This window comes from Danio rerio, chromosome 23, assembly GCF_052040795.2.
Source record: "Danio rerio strain M-AB ecotype USA chromosome 23, GRCz13ab, whole genome shotgun sequence".
NCBI classification, from domain to species: Eukaryota; Metazoa; Chordata; class Actinopteri; order Cypriniformes; family Danionidae; genus Danio; species Danio rerio.
In genome coordinates, this window is record NC_141043.1 from 8163427 (window position 1) to 8188555 (window position 25129).

The 25129-nt window shown below is 38.9% G+C and overlaps 1 protein-coding gene across 14 annotated transcripts in view; it reads right to left on the minus strand.

Annotated features, from left to right (window-relative positions):
* The window catches only part of myt1b (myelin transcription factor 1b), a 211324-nt gene extending 204535 nt beyond the window's left edge, over nt 1–6789 (minus strand). For 6 of the 14 annotated variants that reach the window (XM_087306575.1, XM_087306574.1, XM_087306566.1 and 3 more), the window contains exons 1-2: nt 6458–6785; nt 3669–3716 (exon numbers count right to left, since the gene is read on the minus strand). The gene's annotated coding sequence lies outside the window, so the exon portion shown is untranslated. Of the gene's footprint in view, nt 1–3668; nt 3717–6457 lie in introns of all 14 variants that reach the window. The other 8 variants (XM_087306562.1, XM_087306565.1, XM_087306563.1 and 5 more) reach the window with 3 other exon arrangements.
* Between the last annotated feature and the right edge of the window lie 18340 nt (nt 6790–25129).

Genomic DNA, 25129 nt, shown 5'->3' on the forward strand with positions numbered 1-25129 from the left:
TGATTTTTTTTTTCAATTTAATAACATAAAAATAGTGGACCAATTGGAGCGGTTTTCAGACCAACCGCAACTTGACGTAGGATTGTGGTCCCCCCCATTCATGGAATTGATTGACAGCTTCATATTAACATGTTCCGGTAGTCACGTGTATAATCATATCAACAAGAGAGAACGAGCGCAAAGTAACCAGGAATAAAAGGTCTGTTCAGCTTGCTAGGATCGTCAATCATCATCAAATGTGATCAAGAAGAGTGCGTTTTACAAGATTAAAATGTTTTATAACAGTCCATGTAATAAATTACAGCAATTTTCTTCAGCTTTACTTTTACTCAGCTTTTACAATTATACAAGAAGACGCTTCAATCCCGCTTCCATCAGGTTTATTTTGTACATTAACATAACAGATATCCATACAGCAGTGGAGATTTACCTGTATCCTGTCACATATGCGTGCAAAAAGAGTGCAAAGCTATTAACGAGCGCTGTCTGTGTGAATGTGTGTGTCTGTGCTGTGAATAAGTGTATCTGTGTGCGCGCCTAAACTTTGTAATGACATTGTGTGTGACTCGTTGCAACTTAACACAACAAATGCATTAAATACTCATTGGTAAAATTATTACTGTAGTATTTCTCACAAACACTATGTGAGATCTGCTTCCTTTATGTCTGTCTGTTGTCTGACGCAGCAGAGGGAGGACATTAAGGCACGCAGAAAGGCACGTGGAAACGGTGGGTGGGGAGGACTAGCCTTAAAGGTGCAATACAACAAAACCGCTATCCCATGCTAAAAAGTATAGAATAGAAACTTATAAAAGGTATAATAAAAAATCTGATGGGTGTTTTGAGCTGAAACTTTACAGACACATTCTGGAGACACAAAAGACTCAGATTAAATCTGAAAGAAGGGTAACCTAGATGCCCTTTAAGTAAAAACATAATACTATATAAGGAATAGTAGCACAGTACGAAGATTTAAAGCAGGGGTCACCAATCCTGGTCCTGGACGGCCGGTGTCCCTGCAGGATTTAGCTCCAACTTGCCTCAACACACCTGTCTGGATGTTTCAAGTATTCCAAGTAAGACCTTAATTAGCTTGTTCAGGTGTGTTTGATTAGGGTTGGAGCTAAAATCTGCAGGACACCGGCCCTCCAGGAACAAGTTTGGTGACCACTGATTTAAAGTAACAATAGACTAGTATTTCTGTTTTATTGTGCCATCAATGATTCTTGTTTTCAATATGCCTAACAAAAATTTTTAGATATATTGTTACACTGAACAATATTTTATGGAGTGTCTTCTATTAATTACGCTAAACATAGAGATTAATGATGTATTATTATATATTTTTATTAAATTAGTCTTACAGCAGTCCCCAGTGGCCTTTTGCATGCACAGAACAGCATTTGTGCCAGATATACTTACGCTGAAAAGACATACTAAGTACCACTTTCCTAAAACCACTTTCAAACCAACCAAATGCACAGTCTGATCTCCATAGGAAGATTAATACAAATTAGCTAAACCTAAAAGTTTTGAATTGCCATGATAATGCATTTAAATGTTTTGCATCTAACAGCCTTTCCTGCTTAAAATTACTTAATTTATATGGCTGTATATTGGCACTAGTGGGAGGCATGCCTTAGTGACCCACAAGTGACAATATACAGCCATATCGGCACTGCTACGAGTGTGATATTGGGTTCATACAACAGCTTGACGGCATAATCATATGCATCAAAAAAATAAACAAATCAAACACAGAGAGTCTTAAACAGATTGACGGCATAATCATTTGCAAAAAAATAAATAAATAAATTCAAACACAGAGAGTCTTAAAACTCTTTTGTATGAGGAACTACTTGTTTCCGCCATTTCTTTACATCAGCAGCTGATGTCAGAACATCAGAAATCATTGCTACTTCACCAATGTCGCTTCAGAGCTAGTATTTGAATGATTCTCTAGCATAATGTCTAAAGTGATGACAAAACAGGTGATTTTGCTCACATTTTAAGATTATTAGACTAAACGGTAGAAATGCCATCAGTCTACAGAGATTTTCAAGTATTTCTCTGTTGCAATGAGAAGAACACAATAATTATCCTTGAATTAGCCAAAGCAAAGCAAACACTATCAGATTGCTGTTGTGTAAGCGATAAGAAAAAAATGCTAAACACATGCGGGCATTTCTTCTTACTTTTTACTGAACTAGTCTGCAGTAACAAAAACAGGAGACTCATTAGAAACAAACAGATGAAACCAAAAAGTAACTCAGGGTTATATAAAGAGTGGCCAACACAAAATAAATCAGCTACAGAGAGATCGACTTAGAAAGTCAATTACCATTTTAATAATAGCTGCATCCCAAATCGCATACTTATGCACTATTCTACATCATTGTGTAGTATAAATAGTGTAAGTAGTGCGTTCACACTGAAAACTCTAAAAATATTAAGTGCACTTTAATTACCCGGATGATGCACTCATTCAGCAGGTAAAATGAAGTGTGGAATGAAGGACACCGCATGCACTCAACGACCGCAGGTTTGCTCACGTAGCGGAAGGTGTGGAGCTATCAGGTGCACATGTTGGATAACTTTATTTATTTTGAATGGTGAAAGCAAAATTCTCCAACGAGAGTGATTATAGCGACTCCCGATGGTGAATGTGGTTATATTCATGGCAGGTATTATTTGATAGTTTGGTCATTTATTTCACTGATTTGGCAGCCATCAAAAATCATCAGGGAAACTGTTTGAATTTCCACTTAGTAAAAAAGATTAGTTTTCCATTTGGGGCGACACTACTATGCTGTTGAGTGTGTAAGCGCATAAGTACATAGTGCATGAGTGCATAGTGTATAGTGTGCCATTTGAGACGCAGATGATGAGTTGATCAGCTTTCTTTTCCAAGGGCTTATTATGCAGCCTCTGTCGCCATCTTGTGGATGGATAACGTTAACTGTCCTTGCTCTGCTCAGGCTAATGGCCTTTAACGCTTATAAATAAACTACATATAGATGCAATCTAAACAAATACATTCTTGACTAAAAAGCCTCAAAAGTACATTATGTTGTTCAACAGCAGCAATATTTGTCAAAGTGTAGAGTTTTCATTTGTTTGTTACTGTATGTGGGGGGAGTAATACCCAAGGGTGAAAAGGCTGAATATCGCACAGTTATCAGCCAATCAGATTCAAGAACCAGACCGAACTGTTGTCTGAGTGTATGTATATACACACACACACACACACACACACACATATATATATATATATATATATATATATATATATATATATATATATATATATATATATATATATATATATATATACTGTAATTTGTAAAGTATAATAATGTATGCATAATGTATATATAAATATTTAAATGCATTCACTGACACCTCTGTCATGTTTTACCTGACAAAACATGCAAAATACAGTTTGGAGATCAAACTTTCAAAACCTTATATAATCTCACAATGATTTAAGGTTGGGTTCAGCTTAAGGTACTGTGTGAGTGACTCAGAACCTGCTTCACCGATGTGCTCCAGGGGAACTGATGTTAAATTAGTGAACTGCGAGTCACTTTGAATCAAAGGTATCTTTTAAATGGCAAGCAACTAACATCCACACCATGGGGTTGGTTTGATTACTTTAACAGCATTACCTGTGAGACGCTGACCTTTTCTCGGGTCCTCCTGCAGATGCTGATGCCCTGTAAGTAAAAGACTCACATTTTAGTGCTTTTCATTTGCCTAAAGAGTAACCAAGATACTATACAGTTACTGTACATATATTATTGTATAGATGTTTTATAGATCTTTCTAATACATTTAAAAAAACAACAGAGTTTGGTGAAAGATAATTAAAATAAGGCAAGCCTCCATCATGCAGCACTTAAATGCTCAGTTGTTCAAATATAGTCAAACCCAACCACTGGATTATTATTATTTTTGCATAATTTTAAAGAGCCCATATTATACATGAAATAGGGTCATATCTTGGTTGTAAGGGTCTCCAACAACAGTCTAATATGCATGCAAGGTCAAAAAACACTTTCATGGTCTTATAATCTGCATTTATTTTTACCTAATTATCCCAGCGACTCCCGTATGAATCGTCCAGTTATTCATTTGTTCCCAAACCCCTCCTTAGCGCGAAGCTATTGCGATTGGTCGACTGCCTTCAGTGAGAAAGTGAAATGCCCAACAGCTAATCAGCAATATAAAAGTAGTCACAATTCATACACGATCGATGTAGGCGTGAATTTTAGCTGCCAGTGGGTCAATGTAAATACAGACGATGGACTTGAAAATACAAACGACTAACTATTTTATTGAGCAAAAACTCCAAAAACTGTTGAGATTTTCTAGCTTGTCTCAATCTGCTCTTTTCACAGATACACACACACACACACATATATATTGCCCTCGTCCTTGCTTGCGCGCGCACACACGCACAAAAACACACACACACCTCCGGACGACAACGCGCGTGCACACACACACAAACACACACACATATCTCCAGATGACAGTGCGCGCACACACACACACTACTTCTCCTCCATGGAGCTCCGTAAACAAAGCAGCATGCGTCGCGTTTTTAACGTGGCTTTGCACGCGATAAGAGAATAAAGCGAGTTAACCTCATACAGTACACACGGTTACAAGTAACAAATCACAACTAAATACATTTGCAAGCTAGAGTCAACGAGGCAACAACTTTAATCACACGTACTTACACTTGAGAAATGGAGGAAGAAACCCATCCTGACATGTCCAGCAGTAAGTTACTCTTTACTGATCCTTCCTTTAACAAACGCTGATGAAGTATTCTTTGTAGCATGTAGTTTGCAGAAGTTTCCAGTAGTTTCCAACTGCTTGGTTATAATGCTGAGGTTTCATCTTTGGGTAGAGACTCAATAATATCCATCAGCAGTGTGACTTCAATCGACCAGCATGTTTGTGTGTGTGTGTGTGTTTGTGGGTGTGTCTGTATTTCTGTGTCAGAGGGCGGGGCCACAGGTTTCAAATCTCCCGGGTTTGCGCGTGCACGTGAATAACTTGGTTTGGTTAGTACGTCATGGCGAAACACCTAATGACTCGTTATCAAGGTGACTCGTTTGAAGCACTATGAGTCGACTCTTTTATAGATGAATTAACAGTTTTAAACACTTTACACTAACAGTTTTAAGCCTTAGCTGGAGACTTCACTTCTCTTAGAGCTGTGTTACACACAACATGGAAGGGGATTTTCAAAAACCCATAATATGGGCTCTTTAAATAAAAAAATTTAACCCAGTGGTCTATATTTCCATATTCCCTCTATATTTGACACGAGTTAAAACAACTTAGCATTTTTGGCCTAATATACACTCTTCCCATTAGGAAGTCTGCCTCTAATTTTTGTGCATGTTCTGCATCCATACATTGGTCTGAATTAATTAATATAATTAATTGTCGCAGGGGCGACAAGGTGGCTCAGTGGTTAGCACTTTTGCCTCACAGCAAGAAGGTTGCTGGTTGGAGTCCCGGCCGGATCAGTTGGCATTTGTGCTATACTGTCGGGCATTTGTTTCCCCCAGAGTCCAAATACATGCAGTATAGGTTAATTGAATAAACTAAATTGGTCGTAGTGTATGTGTGTGAATAAGTGTGTATGGATGTTTCCTAGTACTGGGTTGCAGCTGAAAGGGCATCCGCTGTGTAAAACATGCTGGATAAGTTGGTGGTTCATTCCCATGTGGCGACCCCTGATGAATGAAGGGACAGAGTTGAAGGAAAATGAATGAATGTATAATTGATGCAGCCATGGCATCAGAACCCAAAGGAATTATTCTCTGTAAGTTCCCTTTAAGACTTTTCTGTGGAGTTTTACAGTGGGCTTTTTTTCAAGTTATGATAAAAAAAAAATACTGTATGTGTTAAATTAGAAACATTCATAATAAAAAAAAAACATGACTATTGTGGCTGCATATTATTAGACTATTGTTTGTATTGTATAAAACAGTTGGGGTGCAATGTTTTTAAAAACATTTGGGGTGCAGTTTATGCTAAAAACAAACTATACCTGCTGCAGTATGTTAACCACAGACGTTATTTTACAAATTAAATTAAAACCTCATTGTAAAAAATTCATCTCAAGTGAATTACTCTTCTATTTGTAAATAAAACGGTCTGGTTGATAAAATTACCAATATTGGACAAATAAAAAGGGGAAATTACAATTTATTACACATGTCATTTATTCCTCTACTGAAAAAGAAACGATTTTTTTACTTTTATTTTGACAGCTAACATTAACATAACACTCGAAAATTTGTTTAGATTAATTTTATGCGATGGATTAAAAAAGGGCTAGCTAAATGCTAACAACAGCTAGCCTCTAAAAACAACTATCAAGTAATAAACAAGCCCACACTTCATTATTATTCAATATGTTTTGTGTTCTCACCTGTGAATGTTGAAGTATCACCTGAAGTGTTGCCTTCGAATCCTTTCTAACGTCATCATCGCGATTTGGTATTTATTTAGCAGATTTTGCTCGTGCATGTGTTTGGGAGTTGGCAGCTTTGAAGGGAGCTTTACAACTGTGTGTGAACTTTTAACATATATTAAACTTGTTTGAATGAATTAAAATAACACGTATTTCAACCTTTATCAAATTAGCGAAAGCAAACGAGAGAGAGAGAGAGAGAGAGAGAGAGGAGATTAATTTTGTAGTGAGTTGTGACTGGAGAGCCTACTTTCAGGGCAGCGGCGGATTAGCCAATCAGAGTCGAGTATTACAAACAGACCAGTCTGCATTTCACAAAGCAACAAGGAACACAACAAACACACTAAATGTATTCTAAATATACAATACCAAAATCCTCCAATAATAATAATAATAATAATAATAATAATAATAATAATACTGATAATAATAATAATAATAATAATAATAATAATAATAATAATAATAATAATAATTAGACGATGAACAGCATCGCTAAAATGTTAAAGGGCTAAACATTAATTAAAGCAATAATTGCAAGAAATTTTCAGTTTTTCGTTGAATACATACTTTATCTTTAACTGATTTAAGTGATTTTTGTCTAAAAGAAAAAGGCATCTTTAGATATAATTACTGTATCTATAAAAAAAATTTGCTTGTTGTTTAACAGTTAAATCTTAGCTGTGAAAGACAAGTTATATCCTATTCTTCTGCATGTACAGAAAATCTAAGTACATGTATCTCTTATAGCTAAAGTTTATTTTATTGTGCATTTATTTGTGCATAAATCAGGCTTACAAATATCAGCCAGCAGGTCTTTGTCAGGTTTTAGAAAGAGAAAAATATATATTCCATAAAGTTTATATCAGTTCAACTTGCCTTAAGGTGAACACAAGCATGCCTTAGAATAATAAAAAAATCTATGGAATAGGTCTGATATTCAGTTTTCTTTTACTACTCAAACAAATGAAAAGATGTTCTTTAGAGCGTATAATTCAAGGGAATTTTTCAAAGCTAAGAACCCATGAAAGTATTCAGTTTTCCTTTAAAGAATTAAAGGAATGCTCCAAGGATCCTCACACAAAAGTTGTATAGAGTATTTGTTCATGGATATGACATACTCTTCTGGAGCTTCTGGTCTTCTTGCAGTTGATAAGTATACAGTAAAATAAAAATATGGATTTGCTCTAAGAAAAGTAGTTGGGGTACAGCAATATGCCTCTTCACAGGAGTTAGGTGTAAACAATGATGTCTTTTAGTTCCTTTTTGTGAAGTTTGTGAAAGGGAAATGTTTTTGGAACTTTCATTTAAATCACAGCCTGCAAAAGAGTAACCGAAAAATAACACACTGTCTTTTTTCATGCACACTTCTCCCTGTACAGCAGGATGTTTGAAACATCACAAAGTGAGGCAGAATGTGGGAAATGTGTGTTTGCAAAATGGCAGAGTTTAAACTGGAGAGCAATAAAAAAATTATTAATTCTAAACAATTTTTTATAGATGAACAATAAGTGTTATAGGAATGAGAAGTCTTTAGCATTAATATGAATAAATCTCTAATTTTCAAGAATGGAAGAGTTTTATATAGACAAAAAGAAAAGTACTAAAATAAAATGTCAATAACATAAAAAAAAATATGAGAGCTAATATGAATAGTGACCTAAATGTGAAACCTACAGTGACTGAATGGGGACATGTTCGGCTCACTTTTTTTGTCATGGCCATGACAAAACACCTTGCGGGAACATGATAATAGGTTTTGGGAACATCATATTAACTCGTGGAAGTGTGATCATATGACATGATGTGAAATTGTACCTGCATGCATATGATGAGGGAACAATGTGCATTTCTTGTGGCCACAACGTCTTTTGATGAGGGAATGATGTGCAGTTCTTGTGGCCACAACATTTTATGAAGAGAAAACGATGTGCAGTTCTTGTGGCCACGGCGTCTTATGATGAAGGAACGATGTGCATTTTTTTGTGTGGCCACGTTGTCTTGTGGCCACGGCGTCTTATGATGAGGGAACGATGTGCATTTCTTGTGGCCAAGATGTCTTGTGGCCACAGCGTCTTATGATGAGGGAACGATGTGCATTTTTTGTGGCCAAGATACGATGAGGGAACAATGTGCATTTCTTGTGGCCACCATGTCCTATGATGAGGGAACGATGTGCATTTCTTGTGGCCACAACATCTTATGATGAGGGAACGATGTGCATTTCTTGTGGCCACAACATCTTATGATGAGGGAACGATGTGCATTTCTTGTGGCCACAACATCTTATGATGAGGGAACGATGCGCATTTCTTGTGGCCACAACGTCTTATGTTGAGGGAACGATGTGTATTTCTCATGGCCACGGTGTCTTATGATGAGGGAACGGTGTGCATTTCTTGTGGCCACGGTGTCTTATGATGAGAGAACGATGTGCATTTCTTGTGGCCACAACATCTTATGATGAGAAAACGATGTCTAGTGCTTGTGGCCACGGCGTCTTATGATGAAGGAACGATGTGCATTTTTTTGTGTCCACATTGTCTTGTGGCCAAGGCGTCTTATGATGAGGGAACAATGTGCATTTCTTGTGGCCACGACATCTTATGATGAGGGAATGATATGCAGTTCTTGTGGCCACAACATCTTATGATGAGAAAACGATGTGCAGTTCTTGTGGACACGGCGTCTTATGATGAAGGAACGATGTGCATTTTTTTGTGTGGCCACGTTGTCTAGGGGCCACGGCGTCTTATGATGAGGGAACGATGTGCATTTCTGTGGCCACGATGTCTTATGATGAGGGAACGATGTGCATTTTTTGTGGCCAAGTTACGATGAGGGAACAATGTGCATTTCTTGTGGCCACCATGTCTGATGATGAGGGAACGATGTGTATTTTTTGTGGCAATAACATCTTATGATGAGGGAACGATGTGCATTTCTTGTGGCCACAACATCTTATGATGAGGGAACGATGCGCATTTCTTGTGGCCACGACATCTTTTAATGAGGGAAAGATGCGCATTTCTTGTGGCCACAGCGTCTTTTGATGAGGGAAAGATGCTCATTTCTTGTGGCCACAACGTCTTTTGATGAGGGAAAGATGCGCATTTCTTGTGGCCACGACGTCTTTTGATGAGGGAAAGATGCGCATTTCTTGTGGCCACAGCGTCTTTTGATGAGGGAAAGATGCGCATTTCTTGTGGCCACAACGTCTTTTGATGAGGGAACGATGTGCATTTCTTGTGGCCACAACGTTTTATGTTGAGGAGAGAACGGTGTGCATTTCTTGTGGCCACGGTGTCTTATGATGAGAGAACGAAGTGCATTTCTTGTGGCCACGACATCTTATGATGAGGGAACGATTGACATTGACGTGACCCATGCTCGTAGTCACAGCTGGGGAAAGTTGAGCTGTTTCTAGCAGGAGTCTGGGGAAATTGGGTGGTGGGCGGTGAAGACTCCTACTAGAGAGTAAATAGGGGTTTAAGCTCTGGGACCACCCCTGAAGTGGCCAGAACTTAGGAGTGAATGCACTATGTATAGATGTATATGTCCACATGCATAGGCGAGTGTAGGCAAATTGTTCATATAGGCAAATACTTATGTGCCATGGGTACTCTTAATATGTGCGTATATGAAAAGGGAAACAAGAATAAGACAACACCCAAATAACAAATAACAAAAGCTGCTAGGGCCAGGGCTGGGGGTGGGGTGGGGGGTTGTCTAAGCCCTGAATGCAATTTATATCTAGTGAAACTCTTGCCAGTCATGTACAGGAAAGGGTGACAAGATAAAAGATTGCATTGCAAGTCAATTTTTGATGCTCAAAGGAAATAGCCATGTACACTGTTGGAGTGCCAAACTGGTTTATTTTGCTTCCCACTGACAATAAAAAAACATCCCTTCAAAGAGTCCTCTCAAAGAACCCTTTGAAGGGAGAGAATGTGTGTGAGAATCAATTTTTTTCATAGTTTTTAAAACAAGTGTGTGAAATTTAATATGAAACTGATGTCCAATAATGCTGTCATGGCAGAGGTTCACATGAAAGCTTCTAGTACTTTAGTTTAACTTATTCAATTTTGTTCATATATGATTGTGGATTTTCTTTTACACATTATTTCATATTTCTCTTTATCTATCATCCATTGTGCTCTAGGCAAGCCTAGGTATAAAGATGAAAAAGAAATAGAAAAAGTGCATCATTTATTATTAACATTTAAACTGTTTTCCATATTGATCTCAAAACTTTGGGCTTCTTGTAGTACCCATACTGTAAAAAAATACATGATCAATCATTCCTGACAGCATATGTTTTTGAATCATTGTAACGTATTAATCTAAATTAATCATGTTTTAACTTAATTTTCTAAGTTATGCAAGCTGTTTTAATACAGTTTATCATATTATAAGTTTAATGGACACATAAGATTCATTTGATTCAGCTTTAAAATTTTAAACAACCTGGATTTTTTATACAGTGCAGAATAACAAAGTCCACTAAAGGAGGTCAGGCTTTTTCATGTATGTTTCCTAAACTCTGAAATAGCCTTTCTGATAATGTCTGAGGCTCAGACACACTCTCTCAATTCAGAACTAGATTACAATTTTAGTAAAGCATATTTACAATGCATGACATAACGGTATGATGCATGAGTGTGCTCCATCCAGGTCAGTAGGCTTGACAACCACCTGTAGGACACACTCCTCCTGTCTTAATGCACCAGACATTTTGTTAGAAATACTCAAATGCTTTGGATGTTTGTTTTTATGTTTAGTTATATAACTGCTATTTTCATTTATGGCACTTCATTTTTGCATGTAAGATCTCTACACTATGAACAGGCAGGCACTAATACACTATGAGCAGACAGCTACACTAATTGTTTTCTTTGTTCTCTATTTTCACCAGGGGATACTCATTCCGAGGCTTCTGGAGATTGTGCATCGCGATTGATGTGATCCAAGACCTGTGAAGAGATGATGACAACCATCGAGGACCTAAGAACAACACATACGAAGAGATGATGCCAACAATAGCGGACTTCTAGAGGTATTCATAATCCTGGACCAGGCTGTATCCTGTGCAGATTCTGTGGCAGTCATGGAGGATGGAGAGGATGAGACAGATTCCTGAAAGACCACAGTGACAGACAAGTCTTCGCATTGATGCTGTGGGGCAGCTTGTACACCAACCAGTGACCTACTCTCACCTGCAGCTTCTCCACGATGGACATCCAGTGTTTTCCAGTCTTTGGCTCCCAGACTGCAGCTCTGTACAAGAAGTTTGGCCAGAGGAGAAATGGTCCCAACTGAGCCTGGTTTATCTCAAGGTATTTTTTCCTTCACTTTCATCAATTGGTGAAGTTTTGTTCCTCGTCACTGTTGCCACTGGCTTGCTTAGTTTGGGACTTGTGAAGCTGCGCATCGATGGATTTGCTCTTCCGTGCTTGGACTTACAGCAGTGAAATTTAAACCACACTGAACTGAACTAAACTGAACTTCAACTCTGAACACTGGACTGACACAGTTTCAATTTATTAGAACTAGAATTTAACAAAGAAAGGTGCATTCTTATGGTTAACAAGTGTACAACACAACAAAGATTATAAAAAAATGTAAAGCATCAAATTAAATAATTAAGTTATTATTATGTTTTTTAACAAAACTGAGTAATTATAAAGAGTTTTTTTTTTTTTTTTAGGATTAGGATTTTGGAGCCAATACCGAGTACCGATAGCTTGTCATGGTGATTATCCAACACAGAGTACCGATTCTAATGCTTCAAGCTTTATAAAACTGTAAAACTGCATAAAGCACATTTTCCCTCTTAGTACGATACTTACAGTAAGTGACTCACATTTAGTGTGGACATATTATGGTCAGAAGCAGTTTACAGAAAATACTAGATAAAACAGATAAAAATAATGGTAAGAAAAATGATTAACAACGCAATTTAGAAACATTGCAAACGATGGAAGAATAATTCATCATGCCTCAATGAAGAAAAAGTTTGGAGTGTATGTTTGATGCATACAAAGTTTAAATGCATAAATGCATCTTCCTCCGCTTGTAAACCTGTAAATGAACACCTCCAATCGGTTCATGTGATTGGCCAATTAGCGATTGAGTCCAAAAATGTGATTATCGGCCAATACTGATATCCAACCGATCGATCGGAGCATCCCTAATGTGTTCCCTAATGTGAATTGTCCATTTTTTGGTCCTATGTTGATTTAATAAAGCATGGCTATCCATTATTTTGAGAGAAAGAGGAAGAGAGAGAGAGAGAGAGAGAGAGAGAGAGAGAGAGAGGCAGTTCAAAGGCAGGGACGAAATACTGAGCTGTTTGAAACCAAACTTACGGTATCAGTCATCCTCAAAATGCATATTCTGTCATAATACAGTCTGACTTTGCTCTTTTAATTATAACATGTAATGTTTATTACACAAAATTGTAATCATGTAAAAACATATGCATATATTAGAATTAAGATGTCAACATTTACTCACCTCATTGTCGTTCAAAACCAAATATAAATGTGTTCTGCTTTGGTACACAAATAAACATATTTTAAAGAAACCATAGGGGTTTCTGTACAGAGGGATTTCTGTCCTTCTGTTTACCTATATTCATCTATATAGTTCACCCAATTTGTTCACCTATAATTTCTAATGGGTTTGGAAGAAAATGAAGGTGAGTACATGTTGACACAATTTTCTATTTGGAATGAATACACAGTTTGAGAGTAATAAATGCTATTCATCCTTGATTCCGAATTCATAAGGTAATACTGACATGTTAAAACATATTTTAAAATTCCTAAATACTGTATAAAACTATTTCAGACACATAATTAAACATTTTTACACACACACACACACACACACACACACACACACACACACACACACACACACACACACACACAAACACACAAACACACACACAAATTTTGAATTAAAATGGTTGACAAGTGTGAAATAACCCAAATTGTTTATAAAAAAGTAGTGCTAAATTATAATTTTTTTAAATGTCTGTAACATATTGTTAATCAACATCTGCGGAACAATGTAGCCTACAGTATTGAAGAGCATACAGAAGTAATCTAAAATAGGTACCCAAGCCCTCTATAATATTCTGTCGTGTTCAAAGTAAATCTATATGGCAGGAATGTATTTAATTAAATTTAATTCATAAATTTCTTCAGATATCTCCAGCCACCCCTAAACCCCTATGTTTCAAAGAGCACTTGATGCAGTCGCTAATATTTTGTATATGAAGTAAACAGCTTTTTGGATCTACATTTTAACTTGAAGGTGCAGCATGTGAGTTTGACACCCAGTGGTTGAACTAGGTATTGCACTCCTGGATCAAAACAAACGCAAGGGCAGGTTGCCAGATTGAGGTGAAAAGCGAGTGATTTAAACCGTGTTCTATATAAATGCAACGGCACCCGATAGAAACATTATTTTCCATATTAAAATGAGTTTTTGTCCTAACACCTCGAATTAATTCAATTCAATTCAGCTTTATTTGTATAGCGCTTTTACAATGTAGATTGTGTCAAAGCAGCTTCACATAAATGGTCATAGTAACTGGACAGTGTGGTTCAGTAACTGGAACAGTGTGGTTCAGGTTTTAGTGTTTAAGTTCAGTTCAGTTTAGCTCAGTTCAGTGTCATTTAATCATTACTGAGAGTTCAAACACTGAAGAGGCAATTCATCGATGCATAGCTCTACCAATCCTGAACCATGCGAGGCAGTGGCAACAGCGGAGAGGGAAAAAAAACCACCTGATGGGAGTGAAGAAAAAAAAACCTTGAGAGAACCAGACTCAGTTGGGCACGACCATTTTAATTTCTCCGCTGGCCAAAAGTCTTGTGCAGAACTTCATTCGTCGTGGTTTATGCTGGAAGATGGCCTCAGCGAAGACTCGTCTGTCCCTGGAGCGTCGCTGGAATCAGACTCATGTTCTCCACTCCCCACGACCATCAGCGCAGCAGCAGCTCAGGATATGGCCTGGTCCCGGATATGGAATCCTTGGGATCATCACGTCGCTGGTCTTGGATCCAATCAGTGACTCTGCATAATCTGAGGACCTCGGGATGAGTATCCCCAGGTGAAAATAGAGAATAAAGAGAATAATTAGCGTAGCTGCTGTTCATAGTGTATATAAGCAAGATGTAGAAGCCAGTGTGGAACCCGCTAGGTGATGCATTGAGTGTATGCTTTACTAAACAGATAGGTCTTTAATCTAGTTTTGAACTGGAAGAGTGTGTCTGAGCCTCGGACGTTATCAGGAAGGCTATTCCAGAGTGTAGGAGCCATGAAAGAGAAGGCTCGACCTCCTTTACTTGATTTTGCTATTCTAGGTACTACCAGAAGCCCTGAATTTTGAGATCTTAAAGAGCGAGTTGGTTTGTAGCGAGACAGAAGGTTGGTTAGATAAACAGGAGCTAGATTATTTAGAGCTTTATAGGTGAGAAGTAATATTTTAAATTCAATACGAAACTTAACAGGCAGCCAGTGTAAGGAGGATAAAATTGGGGTTATATGATCATATTTTCTAGACCTGGTCAGAACTCTGGCTGCTGCATTTTGTACTAATTGAAGTTTGTTAATAGAGGATGCTGAGCAGCCAGCAAATAGAGCATTACAGTAATCCAGTCTCGAAGTCATAAAAGCATGGACTAGCTTTTCTGCATCTGAGATGGAATTAATAAATTAGAAACAGCTTCTGTTTCTTGCAGCTTAAAAACAGAAAACTATGACAATGATCACCTCAGGTAAACCTTGTGTGCTTTATTCACTGTTAAATGGTAACAATGTGAGTTTGAACACCATTTAATGTGACATTTATTGCCATATACTGAAAGCAGCAGCAGATAGTTCACCACAGATCTTGAAAATGAAATAAACCATTTGAAATTAAACTTTAGAACTAAACACATATCAGTGATTTACCATGTACATTTAGAGGGTTAGTATGTATTTAAAAAGATTAAAAACCTTACCATTTAGTGAGTGAGTGCATATTCTGTGCTTCTAAATGGCTGTATTTAAATTTCTGTCATGTTTTATCTAGTGCAAACAGCCAAATTGCTTATCACTGAGTATCTCGTCATGTGGTGTGTTATTAGGACACTCGGTTACAATGTAACCTGCTCCCTTGTTTACGTTCATAATATTTTTATCATTTGGTTTTCAATAACCTAATTTCAGAGTCTGCTACTGTACACCGGAGGACGCGTTTTGGTCAAGAGCGCATGCTTTCAGAGCCTTTCAGAATGAATGAATGAAATATGGGCTGCACGGTGGCGCAGTGGGTAGCATAGTCGCCTCACAGCCAGACGGTCACCGGTTCAAGCCTTGGCTGGGTCAGGTGGCGTTTCTGTGTGGAGTGTACATGTTCTTACTGTGTTCGCATGGGTTTTCTCCGGGTGCTCCAGTTCCCTTACAAGTCCAAAAACATGTTGTGTAGGTGAATTGGGTAAGCAAAATTGTCCGTAGTGTTTGTTTGTGAATAAGTGTGTATGGTTGTTTCCCAGTGATTGGTTGCAGCTGGAAGGGCATCTGCTGTGTAAACAAGTCTTAGGTTACGAATGTAACCATGGTTCCATTAAAGGAACGGGACGCTGCGTCTCTGTTAGGAGACACAATGGGGATATCATCCCTCTCTTATAACCTTCTGAAGCACAGGTGAAATCAATACAAAGTAATCGGCAGGACGTATCGTGCGTGTGACGTCAGACCAAATGTATAAAAGCAACACACACAATGAACTTCAGCTTATTCACCTTATTCTCCACGGACAAGCGGGCGCAGCCCTTTGAATCTTTTTGGCACGAGACTTCCGGTCTCATTCACTTCCATTCATTTTTTGACATTAAAACTGGTAGTTTCGCTGTTTGATGTTGCAAACTGATATTTCCTTGTTATATTATTCTACTTGGTCTGTATAGTCATGAAAACATTTGTTTTTAGAGCAAGTAGTTTGACCGTTTTTTGCCATTTATTATTCCTAGTCATTTCTCACATAGGCGACTGAAACGGAAGTTCTAAGACAATCACGAAATCAGGCGCACTTCCGCATTTTAGATTAAGGTCAATACATCTCGAACAGTGCTCACCAGGTATGAAAAGTATAGCAAATCGATGCAGTGTCTCGTTCTCTTAAGGGAACTATGGTTACACATTTGTAACCCAAGACGTTCCCTCTCGGGAACTCTACTCTGCGTCTGTTAGGAGACACAATGGGAACACTATCCCAAACAAGCTATAGTTTTATATGCTGGGTATGAGTTATCCTTATAATGCTAGGATACTGGAACCCGGAGTAGGGTCCAGATCCAACTGATAAAATCTTATAAAGCTATGCGGGGTAGACCACACAGCTGCATTACAGATGCCAGTCATGGACTGGCCAGAAGGAAGGACTCAGCGTATAGAGTTCATGGGAGGGAACATTTGCTGTAAGTTGGCTGTTTATTCGGTTTATTAGATTAATAAAGGGACCAAGCCAAATAAATAAATAAATAAATAAATAAATAAATAAATAAAACGTGTTTTTCTTTTTAAATAAAATTGCCTAAACTGGCATTAGGTGGGTTAAATAACCAAAACAAAGACAGCATTCCAGCACGAAAAATACATTTTCAAAGCAGAATATCTGACTTTAAATAAACAAGAATGTTCTCTTAGCATGTTTCTTAAATATCTGCAAACAAATTATGGCATTTTTATGCTTTAAAAGAGTCAAAAACACACATGCAGCACCTTTAAAGCAGATTTAAGATGGTAAGCATTTAACAGAGATTATAAAAACAATGCAAGTTCAAGAAATTTTTTAAAGAGAAGCGAATAAATACATACCTGTATACATCCAATGGGCTTTATAAAACACTGCTACAGATGAACACTTTAAAGCTGACATGAAATCTAAACTTCAAATTCATGCTGGAAGTAATGGGTTGTGAATTCTCATTACGGAAGTAATGGACTGCAAACAGCAATTCATTTGACAAATTGACAACTACAGGCACCAGATATTTAACCAGAATGCATGCAGTAAGAGAATACAAATGTTGAACTAGCTGGCTTTCACTAATGTATGTATTTCTGTCTATTTGTTTTATTTATTGTCTTTTTAGCAATACTGTCATATCCACGGCCTGTGTCAATTATTTTGTGCTCTGCTCCCATGTGCTGTGTTTTGCCTGGCCTTAGTTACCAGGCAAAAAACACTTGGTGTTAGTTAGCTGCTCCACCTTAGTTAGCTGCTCCAGTTTCCACCCTATTTTAACATCATTATGTTGTTAGCCCTTGTGCATACAAGCCCCTCTTGTTTCAGACTGTGTCAGTTGTTGAATGTACATGACTGATGTTATTTGTTCCTGTTACCTGCCATTATCTATGCCTTTTTAGCCTGGATTTTCAGGGTGTCTGCAAGGTCTAAAAAATCTTAAAATGTTTTTACATTTCCAAAACATCCAAAATTCCAAAAAATGTTATGCTTTAAAAAGTTTTAAATTGACTGAAATTTTGTGCTGTGTGTGTTAAATCATTTTAAACGGGTCTTAATTTTCCTCTGGTTAAGTAAACCCAATCAGGCCGACATCTTTCCAGTCACCAACAATCCATCTTAATAAAATCAGATAAAGAAAACTAAAAACATTTACACAGTTCCGGATGATAATAACAGAGCAATGTATTCCCTTACATTATCTTTCAATCATACAAAAAACGCAAATAAAGAGGGAGTAGACATAATATTTATAAATAGGCATGGATCTTAAAAGGCGACGCAGTGGGTCAGTAGGTAGAGCTGTCGCCTCAGAGCAAGAAGGTCGATGGTTCGAGCCTTGGCTGGGTCAGTTGGAGTTTCTGTGTGGAGTTTGCATGTTCTCCCTGCATTCGCATGGGTTTCCTCCGAGTGTTCCGGTTTCCCCCACAGTCCAAAGATATGTGGTACAGGTGAATTGGGTAGGCTAAATTGTCCGTAGTGTATGAGTGTGTATGGATGTTTCCCAGAGACAGGTTGCGACTGGAAGGGCATCGGCTGTGTAAAACGTGCTGGATAAGTTGGCGGTTCATTCCACTGTAGCGACCCCTGATTAATAAAGGGACTGAGCTGAAAATAAAATGAATGAATGAAACTTAAGTGTTTATAACAGAAACACATTAGGTTGAATAGAAGTTATGCGCAATCAATTTGGACCAAAAGCCAACAAACATATATTTTTTTATTAGTTTTTGTAATTGCCTCCACAATAAATAGAGTTTTAGCAATGTTAAACTTGTCAATTTGAAAAAAGAGAAAGAAATTTTATGGTGATTAAACGTATATAACTACAATTCGTTTTTGTTTTGACACATTTAAGTATGCTACTAAGAAATAAATACATTTAGATTTTTTTTGTGACAAACTGGGCCATTAGAAATTATCATTAGTGTTTAGCCCTGTACAAGTCTAAAATTTCATCCAAAATGGTCTTTAAATGGTCTTAAAAAGTTTTAAATTTGACTTGATGAAACCTGCATAAACCCAAATTTTATTTTTGGATATTGGAGCAGACTGCATGAGACTGAGACTGCATGCATGCTTTTAATGTCTACAGCTAACCCCACTCTTAATGCTACCCCTCACAGTGACATCACTAGCTCTATTGATTGTGCTATATTGAGTGTTTGAGACTGCATATCTGAGGCTGCATGTCTAAGGCTGGAAGTAGGAGATAGAGTGTTTGAGACTGGAAGTTTGAGGCTGCATGTCTGAGACTATTAATCTGAGACTGCATGTTTGAGGCTGGAAGCTGTAGACAGAGTGTTTGAGACTGCATATGTGAGGCTGTATGTCTGAAGCTGCATGTCTGAGGCTGTAACTTTAAGACTGGAAGTTGGAGACAGTGTTTGAGACTGCATGTCTGAGGCTGGAAGTTTGAGACTGCATGTTTGAGACTGGAAGTTGGAGACAGTGTGTTTGAGATTGGAAGTTGGAGACAAAGTGTTTGAGACTGGAAGTTTAGACATGTTTGTGACTGCATGTTTGAGACCGCATGTCTGAGACTGGAAGTTGCAGACAGCATGTCTTGCATTGCAAATTTGAGACCACATGTCTGAGACTGCATGTCTGAGGCCACATGCCCTAGGTCGCATGTCTGAGACTGTAAGTTGGAGACTGCATGTCTGATGCTGGAAGTTGGAGACTGCATGTTTGAGACTGGAAGTTGGAGACCCCATGTCTGAGGCTGCATGTTTGAGACTGTAAGTTGGAGACTACATGTCTAAGACTGGAAGCTGGAGACTGCATATTTAAGACTGGACATTGGAGACCACATGTCTGAGGCTGCATTTCAGAGACTGGAGGTTGGAGACCACATGTCTGAGTCTGGAAGTTGGAGACTGCATGTCTGAGAGCGGAAGTTGGAGGCTGCAAGTCTGAGACCACATGCCTGCACAACATTTTGCATGTAAGCCTGACAAACCACCAACTGAACCCATTCTATCCTCATTGTATGCTTGTGAAGTAAATAATCATTTTGGATGTTTAGGCTGCATGTCTAATGCTGGAAGTAGGAGATAGAGTGTTTGAGACTGGAAGTTTGAGGCTGCATGTCTGAGACTATTAGTCTGAGACTGCATGTTTGAGGCTGGAAGCTGTAGACAGAGTGGTTGAGACTGTGTTACGACCTCAAAATGTCTAGGGCTGAAGTCGAACATAAAAATTACAGAGAAAATAAATAAACAGTTAGCAGGTTTAATTTTTAAATGACCTTTAAGGTTCTTTTATTGTGAGAAGGTGGAAAAGGTTTGTATTTACAATAAACAAAATAAATGAGCGCAAACAAAAAGCTTCAGGGCTGAGCAAGGCCAAAATAACAAACAAAACATTTACTAACTCCACCCCGAAGATAACTTACCTACTGAATCAAAAAAAATAAATGAAGAAAATAAATTACAAACACTACCCTTACTCCTTAACTAAACGAAAAAACAGGAGAAAATCAGTGTCAAAGTAAATGGCGCTCAGCCCCTACGGCGCTCAGCTCACAGCTTTATCAAACAGTATTTGACAGTCACAAAAATTGGAGGGGAGAGGAAAAAGGGAGAGAACACCTTAATGTTCACAATTCATAAACAACCAGTAGCACTATGATATGTTTCACACGAACGCCACACTCTTAGAAAACTCTCCGTCTCTCCCCCCAGCGATCTGACTCCGTCGGTTCCTTTTCAAAAGATGCTGACTTCTCCCAGCACCAACCACAGCGCACGCACGCAGCACGTCCAATTAGGGCGGGGTAACCTGGAAACAGGAACGGGACAGGACGAGAGAGGGAAAAAGAGAGACACACCCACACAGCAGCACAGAAACATCCCAATACGCTCTTGCGTAACACCCCCATCCACAAGAGTCAAATTAATTTTGACGATATCACTAAACTGAATAAGCACGTGAAAGAGCATCTGCAACAATGTTTTCGGATCCTTTTTTATGACGTATCTCAAGATTAAATTCTTGAACTACAAGTGCCCACCTCATTAACCTCTGATTGGAGTTATACATCCGTGTGAGAAAAACAAGGGGATTATGGTCGGTATACACCATCACAGGATCAGAACTACCTCCAACATATACCTCGAAATGCTGCAACGCCAGAAGTAATGCCAGTGCCTCCTTTTCAATAGTGCTGTACTGTCTCTAAACTCTGGAAAACTTCCTGGAGAAATAGCATATCGGATGGTTAATGCCAAGTTTACTCTCCTGAGTCAAAACAGCTCCACAACCTACTCCACTTGCATCAATTTCAAGTTGAAAAGGACGCGTAAAATCAGGTGCTGAAAATACAGGCGCACTACACAGGAGATCTTTAGCTGCACCAAAAGCATGATCACACTCAGAGTTCCACTTAAACTCTCTATTTGTGCTCAACAGATCAGTCAACGGGGATACTATGGTGGAGAAATTCTTGCAGAAAGCCCTATAGTACCCGATCATCCCTAAAAAACGTCGCAACTCGCGCTTCGTTTTAGGCACAGGAAATTCCCTAATCGCTTCAACTTTAGCGTTAACAGGGCGCACTTGCCCCTGACCCACCTGCTTGCCAAGGTAAGTAATCACTGCCTTACCAAATTCGCACTTAGCTAGATTTACTGTTAAAGAAGCTTTGGCAAGCCGTGAAAACACTTCACGCAAGGTGTTAATGTGACTAGGCCATGAATTTGAATAAATGACTACGTCATCCAAATAAGCCTCGCAATTTGTCACACCAGACAATATTCTCTGCATGAGACGTTGGAAGGTGGCTGGAGCGTTTCGCATCCCGAAAGCCATGACTGTATATTGCAGGAAGTTATCCGGTGTCACAAATGCAGAGACGTCAGAGGCGCGTGCACTAAGCGGCACTTGCCAATAGCCCTTCAATAAATCTAGTTTAGTGACATAGCTTGCAGCACCCACACGATCAATGCAATCTTCTATCCTAGGAAGAGGAAAAGAATCTGGTTTCGTAACACTGTTCAGTTTACGATAGTCTGTGCAAAACCTGAATGTGCCGTCTGTCTTTGGCACCAAAAGACAGGGCGAGCTCCACGGGCTTGAACTTGGTACTGCAAGGCCATTCTGCAACAGGTACTCCACCTCTTTTTTCATCTCCTCTCTCTTCCATGGATTAACCCGATATGGATGCTGTTTAATGGGAGAAGAATTCACAATTTCAATATCGTGAAACAACACGTTGGTTTGAGTGAGGGTGTCAGAGAAGAGAGATGAAAACTGGGTTAACAACTGTACAAGAGCTTTTCGATGGGAATTATCAAGGTAAGATAAATGCTCATCTAACCCTTTTAATATTTCTGAATTTGAAAGTCTGGGTGGTACTGCCATTTCCTCACGAGCAACCCATCCATCCAATTCAGACTCAACACTAGACACAAGTGCAACTGGGACAACAGAATTATTTTTAGCATCACTGGATCTGCCTACATATGCTTTAAGCATGTTAATGTGGCAAACACGAGTTTTCTTCCTACGATCTGTGGTACGAATAACGTAATTGGTGTCACTCAGTTTTCGTTCCACTGGATACGGGCCAGAAAACCGTGCTTGTAGAGCAGACCCAGGGACAGGCAGTAATACCAGCACGGAGTCGCCCACCTGAAAACTCCGGTTAGTACTATGTCTGTCAAAACGTTTCTTCATTTTGTCTTGTTTCACAGCCAAATTTTTTCGTGCTATTTCACACACACGATGTAAACGTTCACGCATTTTATTCACATAGTCTAAAACAGACATAGGGTGAGGATTGACACTAAGTAGCTGTTCTTGGAGCAGTTTTAAGGGGCCACGGATTTTGTGTGCAAATACTAACTCAGCCGGGCTGAAACCCAAAGACTCCTGAACGGTTTCTCGTACTGCAAACATCATCATCGGTAAACCATCATCCCAGTCTCGTCCAGTTTCCACGCAAAATGTGCGCAGCATAGATTTTAACGTTTGATGGAAACGTTCTAGTACGCCTTGAGACTCAGGATGGTAAGCACTCGACAGCTGATGTTTAACAGTTAATTCACGCAACACTTGCGAGAATAAAGTCGACGTGAAATTAGAGCCTTGATCTGTTTGGATAACTTTCGGCAAACCGAAAGTGGAACAAAATTTAATCAGTTCTCTGACGACTGCTTTGGCTTTAATATTGCGCATCGGAACTGCTTCCGGATACCTCGTAGCTGCACACATTATTGTTAATATATATTGATGACCAGCTTTAGATTTTGGCAATGGGCCAACACAATCAATCAATATACGCTCAAACGGTTCACTTGTGATTGGAATTGGATGCAGGGGTGCAGGAGGTATAACCTGATTTGGTTTGCCCGCTAACTGGCATGAATGACATGAACGACAATATGCAGACACATCCGATTTAAGTCCTGGCCAAAAGAAATATCGCAATATTCGGTCGTAGGTTTTTCTAACTCCTAAATGGCCAGAAAAAACATGGTCATGTGCAAGCGCTAGAATTTGCGAACGATAACCCACAGGCACAACAATTTGATGAACACAATCATCGTCCTCCCACTTACGTATTAGCAAATCATCCTCCCAGATGTATTGAACTTTGCCATTAACAACAGTGCCCTTATCTGCTGCAGAAATGCACTCTCGCAGTGAAGGATCATTTCTTTGCGCGTCTATTAACTGCGTACGCCCAACTTTTAAGTGAACGTCAGTACCACCCAGTATTTCAGCCTGATTTGTAATTTGCTTACTGTCAAGACATGTATCTTCAGATGTATTTTCACTAGACATCTGCATGAAACTATCAGATAAATCCATCTCCTTCCCTTCATTACGAGCTTGAGCCCGCGTCACTACACATGTAGGAAATGCATTTGGGAATTGAATAGATACATCTGATATTTCATCAATGACTGGGGTATCAACCACAATAGGAACAGGGAAAACTTTCCCACCTGCCAGATCATTGCCCAGAATAAACTGAACTCCCTCTACTGGAAGATCAGAACACACTCCAACACAAACATTTCCCGTCACTAATTCAGTTTGCAAATATATCATGTGCAGGGGAACTGTAACACAGCCTGAACCCACTCCTCTTAGTATGACATCAGAACCAGTATAAGAATCAGATAACAAATTTAGAGTGCTTCGAAGCATCAAAGACTGAACTGAACCGGTGTCCCTCAAGATAGTTATTGGTTTAGGAACACTTTCAGCATCATGTGACACCCACCCTGACAGCATAAAAGGTTCAAACCCCCTCTGGTCTGAATTTAAATCTGTCTCCTCTGTAGCTGCACGTATAAACCCCACACTTTTAGGTTTAACTGACACATTTTTCTTTTTCCAGGCCTCACAGTCTGCTATCAAATGATTAGCATCCAAACAGAAAAAACACACCCTACCGTCCCCGGAGCGGTTTTGAGGAATCCTTCTATTGCTGAACCCAGCCCCTCGCCCTGGTTTAGCAGTATTATTGATCCAACCTCTGACCTGCATTTCAGGACCCTGGACAGCAGCCCTATCAGCACCTTTGACCACAGGAGAGAAAACTGTTCTGTGTGTTAATACAAACTCATCTGCCATTACAGCAGCTGAGGACAGAGACACTACTTTTTGTTCATTCAAATGAATAACAAGATTCTCAGACACGGAGCTCTTAAAGTCCTCTAATAAAACTTGCTCTTTCAATTGCTCAAACGTTGTGGTTTTATTTGAAGCACACCATTTATCAAATAAAGTTCGTTTTTCCCTTGCAAACTCCACAAATGTTTGTCTGTCTGTTTTCTTGTGAGCTCTAAATTTTTGTCTATATGCCTCCGGCACTAGCTCATATGCACGGAGGACAGTCTGTTTAACAACGTCATAAACAAGACTCTGTTCCACTGGCAACGCGGAGCACACTTCCTGCGCTTTGCCAATTAATTTACATTGCAGCAGGAGAGCCCACATCTCCTTCGGCCACTGCAATGTAGCTGCCACACGCTCAAACGCAGTAAAATAACTGTCTACTTCTGCCTCTCTAAATGGTGGAACCAAATTAATATGTTTACTCACATCAAATGCTGGCAAACTCACAGGATCAGTTACGGCAGCAGCAG